The sequence below is a fragment of the Camelus dromedarius genome, unplaced genomic scaffold (genome assembly GCF_036321535.1).
Source record: "Camelus dromedarius isolate mCamDro1 unplaced genomic scaffold, mCamDro1.pat HAP1_SCAFFOLD_189, whole genome shotgun sequence".
In the NCBI taxonomy this organism is placed as follows: Eukaryota; Metazoa; Chordata; class Mammalia; order Artiodactyla; family Camelidae; genus Camelus; species Camelus dromedarius.
This window is the reverse complement of record NW_026989847.1, coordinates 117,084-127,001: the sequence shown is the minus strand read 5'-3', so window position 1 is coordinate 127,001 and position 9,918 is coordinate 117,084.

The following is a 9,918-nucleotide window of genomic DNA, read 5'->3' as shown; positions in this document are numbered from 1 at the left end:
TGAATCCACTGATTTGAAGTGTCAGTTTTATAATATTACTAAAATCTCATAAATATCCACGTCTATTCTTGAAATGTAATCTATTTCATTCATACTCTCAGTGCACTATTTCTATACTGTTTCCATGAACATAGATTAATACCTCCTAGAGTTGGTCCTGTTTTATCCTTTTCCAGAATGTCTCTAATACTACAAATTCAAACATCCCTCCTCATTATTTTATTTGTATATATGGGTATATTTCTGGAATACATTTAGGATCACCTTTCAGATTTTTTTCTTAAATCCATTTGGGATTAATAACTAAATTTGCATTCAGATACTAAATTTATTTTGGAGAAAAAATGTTCTATGTCCCCCAAATTTGAGTCTGCCCACTGAAGAGGGTGGTGCATTCTACTGTTCATTCAATCATCTTTTTTTTTCTTTTTTTAAATCATTTATCAGAATCTTCTTAATATTTTCATTAATTTATTTCTGAATAGTCTGTGCCTTCTTTGTCATTATAAAATGATATCTTTTCTGGGTTTTGATCTGGGTTGATTGCTAATAAACTCTTAATTTCTGGTTTCTCTTGAATAAGAAGGAGATCTGACACCATGAGGCCCTATTTCCAATATGGTGACGGTGAGCATTGCGTTTCCTTTGGATGCCCACTTGCCAATTTGCCAGTGGCTGCACCCACTCCACACATTTCTGCTACTTACCTGCCCCCTTAGGCAGATGAACTCATGTAGGGTTAGGTGGGTTATGGGACGCAGATACTGACATCACAGCTGCCACGCTACTGACCCTGTGGCGTCACTAACTCTGGTTCTTGCTCTCTGACCTCCCTGAATATGACAGCTCCTTTTGGGCTGTGGACCTGCTGCATCTTTCCAGCACTATCGGCTTTTCTGCAACACAACCCTGCCTCTCAGGTCAGAAGCAAATGTCAGCTTCTCCTACCCATCCACAACATCCACGGTCTTGCCGTTCCTGGCCAGAGTGGTCCCTACCCCTTGACTGAGCACTAACACTAAAGGGACTATAAATTTGCCTCTCATCCACTCTCTTAGTTACATACATGTGCTAGTTTGCTTTAAAGGTCTGCCAGTTAGGAGGGGAGGGTCTAAAAGTCTTTTAGATCTCTGACCTTATCATTTCTAACTGCTCCACCACCCTATGGAACAGCTTACCACAGATCTCTGCTGCCCCATCTGTAGCATTGCCCTGTAAATTACACACAGAGAGAAAAGAACTTCTAAGCCACCACCATAACTTTGACTTCCTGTGACCTCACAGACCATAGAAATATCAAGATAAAAATTCCTGAAGAAGAATATTTGCTTAGGAAGACACTTTAATTGCATACCTTTCTGTGACTTGTAATAACTTCATAGACCCTCTGAATGTGCTGCACTCACCTTCCCAGACTCAAGGGAGCTTGCTCACTTGCCTATATTCAGTGTATTTCTTCCAGCGTTCTCTATGCATACCTTTCCCAAAGGTACATTTCTTATTTCTATTTAAATTGTTAGATACATCCACAATATTCTTTTTTTAATCCTCAAATAAAAATCATCTTCCAAGATTGTATTATTTCCACACTGAGAGTGAATAATATGCTTCAAGATTCCCAAGTTTATTATCAGCAAATAACTATGGTTGGTTGAAGATTTTTAAGTATGTTATTCCTACTAAGGGTATATATGTGAAAGAAACAGGTTGTAATGAGTCTTCTTCCCAGAGATTTTATATTTGCCTTTTGTTTGGATTCTTTCACTGTTGAACATTATTATTACCATGAATGTCTTTTCTCTTTGGGATTTAGTTCACCATTTCCCCCTCTCTCTTTACAGGAGTAAAAGAAGTTATTTTGTCCTTCCATCCTTCCACCACTCCATGTTGTGTGTCCATTCCTTCAACAGGTATTCAGTTTGGATTCACCACAGTATATGTGGCCTCTTTCCAGTGGCCCCTCTGTTGGCTCTGGAGAACAATATATTGGAAATCAGAGTGGGTACATGGAACCTTGACTACCCAGTATAGACGTATGGTGCCAGAAAAAGCCCAGAACATCTCAGCATGGCAGCCAACCATGCAAGGAACAGCAATTCTGGCTGTGGTGGACCAATGTGAATAAAAAGGCTTCATTGGGTGAAGACTTAGAAAAGTCGAAAAATGCATTGGCGTTCCTTCCTACGGAATCCAGTGTTGGGTACTGTTTAATATGAGAGGGAGATGCTAACACTATCATCGTTATAAACAACATAGTTGTTGTAACTGTAATTGTTATTATTTTTAATATATTTTCTTTATAATTATTATTTGTGACTTACAAGACCCTTACAGAGGAAGTTGTTAAGGAGCGTGGCCGTTATACTCTTGCTGAAGTGTTAATTCAGTAGAAGCATGGTAATAGCATTAATAAGTACTCACTCTTTTGATCCTCACATGACTCTAAAAGTCACCCAGCAGTGCTTGTATAATGGAGATAGAAATCTATCCGTTTAATTGTTTGTAGAACCTAAAATAAGAGCAGTCATTCCACCGCATTTGACCATATATTCCAGACTATCAGTTTAAAGTAGGAACTACCTGATGAGGCCATAGAAACCCTTTGTGCCTCCCCAATCGTTCATTACCTTCCTGTCCCCTGGGGCAGAGTTTATTCCATAAGGTGGCCCCATCTCTCCTCCCCACCCCACTCTTGGCCTTTGCTACCCACTGTTGGTAGCTAAGCATCCTCATGTTCTGCATGTGTCTGAGCTCTGAGGGAACAGAACTCAGCTGTTTACAAACTCTATTGACTATAAATAGTCTGAACAGCCTCTCTCCTTCCCTGCCCACAACCCCACAGGGCAACAGGGGGCTCACAACCACAGCGATTCCCATGCCAGCCCATCAGGGAACCTTTTTCCCTAGAAATATTCTTACAACCAGGGCTGTTTCCTCCCTTACTTCACTGCCAGTTTCACTCCCAAGTTACAGTCCCCAACAAAAGGCTATCCCAGTTTGAATTTCTTAATCAAGTCGCATTGACCCTGAGTACCTGGCATTTTCACATGAGCACTCATAGAAATAGAACACGGCCTGGCAGTGGCTGTGGGCCAGGTTCCTGGGTGAGGGGACTTGGTTCTGTAGCCTGGCCCGAGCTGAGCTCCCAGCACGGCGTCTTCCCATCTGCATTATTTCGGGCCAGGCTTCAACAGTTCAGAGTTTCATTTTATCATCTGCAAACAGAATAATTCCCTGCTGCATATTTTAAGACTGTTATGTACCACAAAGGGTGCTTAGGGAATTCAGTGAGTCAATGCATAGAAGTCACATAACCTGGTCCTCAGGAAATGTTAGTTATCTTCATTATGCACCATCGATAAATTTGGCTCACAGACTCGGCCAGGTATCAAAGCTACAGGCACAGGAATTTGACAATGTTTTACTGTCTGGATCATAGTCACAATTTTACACAGTGAAACAAGCTACCTGGGACCACCCAGCTGTCAGCCCACCCGACTCCCCACCCCAGGATCCCTCAATTTATCTGATTTGCTTGCTACCCCTACTTTTTGGAGAAAGTTGGCAAATCACAGTCAATGGCTGCTAGGTTATGTCCATTCCCATTCACTCAAATTGCCCCATTTTCAGTATCCACTGTGCTGCAAAACATAGACTAATGTTCAGAAATATGACAGCAAGGCCTTTCCCGTTCCACAGTCAGAGAACTACGAATCTGTCATGTTTAATATGCCATGTGACACTAAGCAAGGCAGGAAAACAGGCTCCTGTGCTTTAAGAAAGTTTTTAACAATGACGTTTGAAACTAAAAGTGTTTTTGTTTGACCTTCAGCTAACCAGAATATTCAATTGACTCCTATTACCCATTACTCAGATGTCCTGGTTTGATTGTATTAGGCACTTTTTCCTCATCTCCCCAGCATGATTTGGCTCCATCAGCACAGATGGAGTGTCTCCAAGGCTGCTCCGTGTGCATGGGCGTGTGAGTGCACACATGTGCACCCACTGAATGGTGCCACTGATTCATATCCAGGAGTTGTTCTGTCTTATAACTCAAGCATTGCTTTATTATATCCTAGAAAACTGCTTTTAGATCATTGATTTAACTATAGACCATCCTCTTGCCCACATTAGGAATTGACATCTTCCAAGACACAGGTCCTATGTGTTTGTATATATGTATAAGTAAGAATTAAATATGTATGTCATCCCCTCACATATTTAATTTGTGCCTTCCCAATTGAATGTGCACAGTAAAGGCTAACTTCCCATAACAGGAGAACTTTTAGGAAGTAAGAAGAAGGAATTAGCCACCAGGGAGAAGACAGGTTATCAAGCAGGAGTTTGGTATAAAGTCATTTATTCTAAAGCTGCTCTGGCTCAATAAATAAGTGGAATTGACATTGTTGTATCATGGCAGAGCATCTGAAATTGAAGACCAATTTTAATTTACTTTGATATAAGTGGAAAATTGTGTCAGAACAGCATGGGAAATGAAGAACACTGCATCTATCTGTACTCCTGAAGTGTGTTTCAGAGCTGCTCAATTTTGAGGAAAATTATCTTTTCTGGAGACAATCGAATTATTTTCATTTTTGGAATTATTGTAGCTTCCAGAAGCACATCAGCAGGTGATTCTGTAAAAGTCTAGAGTTGACTTAAATAGCAGGAAATTTTAGCCTATTGAAATCAGGAGAAGTGAAATGTTTTTGCCTACCACCACCACTACAACCACCACCACCAGGCAAGCACTTGTACACCCAGAGAGATTTCACATCAGAGGGAATAACAAAGCTGGTTCTGTTACCGAGGCCAAACTTGTTCTGCTCACTGCACAACAGTGATAAATAAATAAATCAGGAGACAAGGTTTTGGGGCAAGGAATAGTAACTTTATTCAGAAAACTGGCAGACCAAGAAGATGGGGGACTAATATCCTGGAGAATCATCTTTTCCAAGTCAGAATTAAGGCTCCTTTTGAACTAAAAAGGGGAAGGGGTGTGGTTGGTTGTGCAAACTTCTTGCTGCCGGCATTCTTTGTTCTTGCAGCCATCCATGTGGCTCAGGCTATTGTGTCCCTGTAAGCCTGCAACAAAACAAAGGTTATTCTCTATTTTGCAACTTGCCATCTCTGCGTAAGTGCAGAAGTGCTAACATCCTTAAAGGTCAGAGCCCCGAGAATAGGCTTTCCTGTAGGTTTTAGGCTAAAGGAAACGTTGTTTTACAAAAGGTTCAGAGCCAGCAAGATTAAGCCTGGAAAACAGGTCACAGGGCTTCAAACTGAAGGAACAGATCCAATATGGCGTCAGATTTGTTCTCAATTACAGTTTTAGTTAGGGGAAATTTTGCAGCAGAAAATCCCCTCAGTTGTTTTTCTTGCTTTGCCTGAGATCTTGTTTGTTGGCTTGTGGTCTCATGGTGTCAAAACCGTATGTTAAGATGAGTACTATTAAAATCATATGGTGCAGAAAACATATCTATTCTGCTTCAAAAGATGACTGAAACATTTAGCTTTGTTTATTCCCATAGAATTTGGATTGAATCTATTCTCGACTTCCTTCTTCTTCAAACCAGTTTTTTACTGGAGGGTTTAAAGCCCAAATTAAAGAATTTTGGAGAAGACTCATGTAATTTATAAGACGTTTACTTCCGAATTTAAGACTGACCCATACTTGTACTTTTAATCAAGGAACACAATAAACTTTTTTAGTCGATCATTTATGACGTTTTATACTTTGTCCATGTAATCTTTTGGAAGTTGAGAGGCTTAGACAATTGATATAACAGAACAGGTATCATTGCTCAACACTGTGAATGAAAGAATCCCAGTATAGTTTCCTGAAAGTATATTTTATTAAAAATAATAAAGAATTCTTGCTCTCTAATAAAGCAACAGACAGAAGCACATACTGAGTGTTTAAAATAAATAATACTATGGGAAAAATTATCTAAGCAACTCAAGATAGTATAGAGAAAAAGTATAAACTTGAAGGAAAATACATATTGTGCAATTAATATCTTATTTTTAAGAAGCAAATGATAAAAAATACACAATTTTTAAATGATTTATCGAAAAAGGAGTTATATAAAGCCAACTTATTTTCATAAGTGTTACATAAAATGGGGCTATCTAAATCTATATTATTAAAGAATAAAATATATGCAATATATCTCCAAGGTTAATTGATTTTCATAATATTATAATTTTTCTAAATATAACTTACATATACATATCCAAGCAGCTCTTGAGATAAACACTGTACCCTAGTATACATTTATACCTATTCCACATAAAAAATGAAAAGGCAAGGATAATGCCCTTGCTTACGAACTGCCACTGGACTTCTGGATATTCCTTTAGGTTAAAGACCAAAAGCAAAGTAACTAGTCTACTTTGAAGCGGTCACTAAAGATTTTAAGATATTCAATATCTATATCCAGTTACAGGAAAGACTTAAGTTTTCTGAGGTTTAAAAAAAAAGAAATCAACTGCTGAAAACGAAATTCTGTAATGTCTCATGGCTATAACTATAAAAGCTCTAAATTAATGCTCCCTTAATTGTTTTTTTTACAAGCACAGGTCATGATCATCACTTTCAAATTCCATTTATGCTAGATGAACGAACGTCTCCCCACATGCTCAATTCTGAGAGTTAAGTGTGTGTGAAAGCCGTCAGTCACCTACCTTATTGGGAAAACACAGTTTCATTTAAGTGGGAAACAACACTACATACATACATATGGGGAGGAACAAGTTCAAACTGGGAATTACAGTGAAAACTGCAGGAACTTAAAATCGGCAGAGGAAACATACTGAGAATCCAGAGTAAGTGTTTTAACTGCAACCCACTTCCCTTAAGCTAGATGAACGAACGTCTTTCCACATGATCAATTCTGAGATTTAAGTGTGTGTGAAAAAAGTCAATCACGTAGCTTGTTGGGAACACAGCTTCTTTTCAGTGGGAAAATACACTACATACATATATATGAGGAAGTTCTAGCTGGAAATCTGTTTTACAGTAAAAACTGCATGAACTTCCAACAGGCACTAGGAAACATACTGAAACCAGTGTAAGTGATTCTACTGAATCTCACTTCATTTCAGCTAGATGAACGAATGTCTCTCCACATGCTATGGTCTGAGATATAAGTGTGTGTGAAAGCCGATATTCACTTAGCTCTTTAGGAACACAAATTTCTTTTCAGTTGGATTCTACACTACATAAACATATATTTATCGTTACTACCTCGAACTCGGGTTTACAGTGAAAATTGCATGAATTAAGAAACGGAATTTGGAAACAGAATGAGAAAACAGAGTAAGTGATCCTACAGCATTCAATTCCGTTTGTGCTACATGAAAGAACATCTCTACAAATGCTCAGTTCTCAGGTATAATTGTGTGTGTCGCCGTCCATCATCTAGCTTGTTGGGAACATAATTTTTCTTTAATTTGGAAGCTACACGACAGAGATATATGTGGGGAGGTGCAAGCTCCAACTCGGTTTTACACTGAAAACTGCATGAACTTCAAAACGGCACTAGGAAAAATACTGAGAAACCACAGTAAGGGATTTTAAAGCAACCCATTTCCTTTGAGCTAGATGAACGAACGTCTCGCCACATGATCAGTTCTAAGAGATAAGTATGTGTGAAAGACGACATTCACATAGTTGGATGGAAAAAAAAAGTTTCTTTTCAGTTGGAAAAAACAAAATATATATATGTGCGGAGGTACAAGATCCAACAGGGTTTTAAGGTGAAAACTGCATTAATTTCAAACCAGCACTAGGAAACATACTGAGAAAGCAGAATAAGTGTTTCTATGGCAACCACTTCCATTTCAGCTAAATTATCGAACGTCACTCCACAAGCTCAGTTTCGAAAGGTAAATTTGTGTGAAAGCCGTCCTTCACGTAGACTATAGGGAACATACAGCTCCATTTCAGTTGGAAATTACACTCCATAGCTATATATGGGTTGTTTCTACCTCCAACACGGTATTACAGTGAAAAATTTAAAGTTCAAACCGGAAATAGGAAACAGACTGAGTAACCAGAGTAAGTGTTTCTCAATCAAACCGTTCCCTCTGTGCTAGATGAACGAACGTTTCTACACATGCTCACTTGTAAGAGTTAAGTGTGTGTGAAAGCCGAACTTCACCTAGCTTGGTGGGAACACACAGATTCTTTTCAGTTGCAAATTCCAATCCATACATATATATGGGGAGGTACTAGCTAGATCTCTGTTTTACAGTGAAAACTGCAGGAAATTCAAACCGGCACTAGGAAACAGCCTGAGAAACCAGAGTATTTCCTTCTCCTGCAAACCGTTCGCATTGTGCTACATGAAAGAAAGTCTCTCAACATACTCAGTTCTGAGAGATAATTGTGGGTGAAAGCCGTCCTTCAACTATCTTGTTGGGAACATAAAGTTTATTTCAGTAAGAAACTACATTATATACATAAATATGTTGTATTAGCTCCAACACGGGTTTACAGTGAAAACTGCAGGAACATCAAACCGGCAGTAGGAAACAGACTGAGAAAACAGAGTAAGTGTTTATCCTGAAAACAGTTCCATTTCTACTACATGAGCGAACGTCTCTCCACATGCTCAGTTCTGAAAGATAACTGTGTGTGAAAGCCGTCCTTCATCTATCTTGTTGGGAACACAAAGTTTCTTTTCAGTTGCTAAATACACTATACACATATATATGAGGAAGTACTACCCCCAACTCAGTTTTAAAGTGAAAACTGCAGGGATTTTAAACCGGCAATATGAAACAGACTGAGATACCAGAGTAATTATTTCTTCTGTAAATGGTTCCCTTTGTGCTAGATGAACGAACGTCTCTCCACATGGTCTTTTCGTAGAGATAAGTGCATGTGAAAGCCGCCCTTCACATAACTTGTTGGCAACACAATGTTTCTTTTCATTTGAAAACTACACTACTTACACATATATGGGGAGGTAGTAGTTCCAACTCGGTTTTACAGTGAAAACTGCAGGAATTTCAAACTGACAGAATGAAAAAACTTAGAAAGAAAAGTGTTTCTCCTATAACACGTTCCCTTCGTGCTAGATGAACGAAAGTCTCTCAAAATGCTCAGTTCTGTGAGATAAGTATGTGTGAAATGCGCACTTTACCTAAGTTGTTGGGAAGACAAATGTTCTTTACAGTTAGAAATTACACTACATATATTTATATTTGTGGAGGTACTAGCTTCAACTCTGTTTTCAGTGAAAACTGCAGGAACTTGAAACAGGCACTAGGAAACTGAGAAACCAGAGAAAGTGTTTCACCTGCAAACCTTTACCTTTGTTCTCGGTGAAAGAACATCTCTCCACATGCTCAGTTGTGAGAGAAAATTGTGTGTGGAAGCCGTCCTTCACATAACTTGTTGGGAACTTAAAGTTTCCTTTCATTCGGAAACTACACTATATACATATATATGTTGAGGCACTAGCTCCAACTCGGTTTTACAGTGAATACTGCAGGAACCTCAAACCGGCACTAGGAAACTGACTGACAATACACAGTGGGTGTTTCTTGTGCACCTGTCCTGTTTGTACTATATGAAATAAGGTCTCTCGACATGCTCATTTCTGAGAGATATTTGTGTGTGTAATCCATCCTTCACCTAGCTTGTTGGGAAGACAAATATTCTTTTCAGTTGGAGAATACACTACATACATATATTTGGGGATGTAATAGCTCAAACTCGGATTTACAGTGAAAACTGCAGGAACATCAAACCGGAACTAGGAAACAGACTGAGAAAGCAGAGTAAGTGTTCCTCCTGCATCCAATTCCCTTTGTGCTAGATGAACGAACGTCTCTCCAAATGCTCATTTCTGAGAGATAAGTGTATGGGAAAGCCGTCCTTCACCTAGCTTGTCGGTAACACAAAGGTTC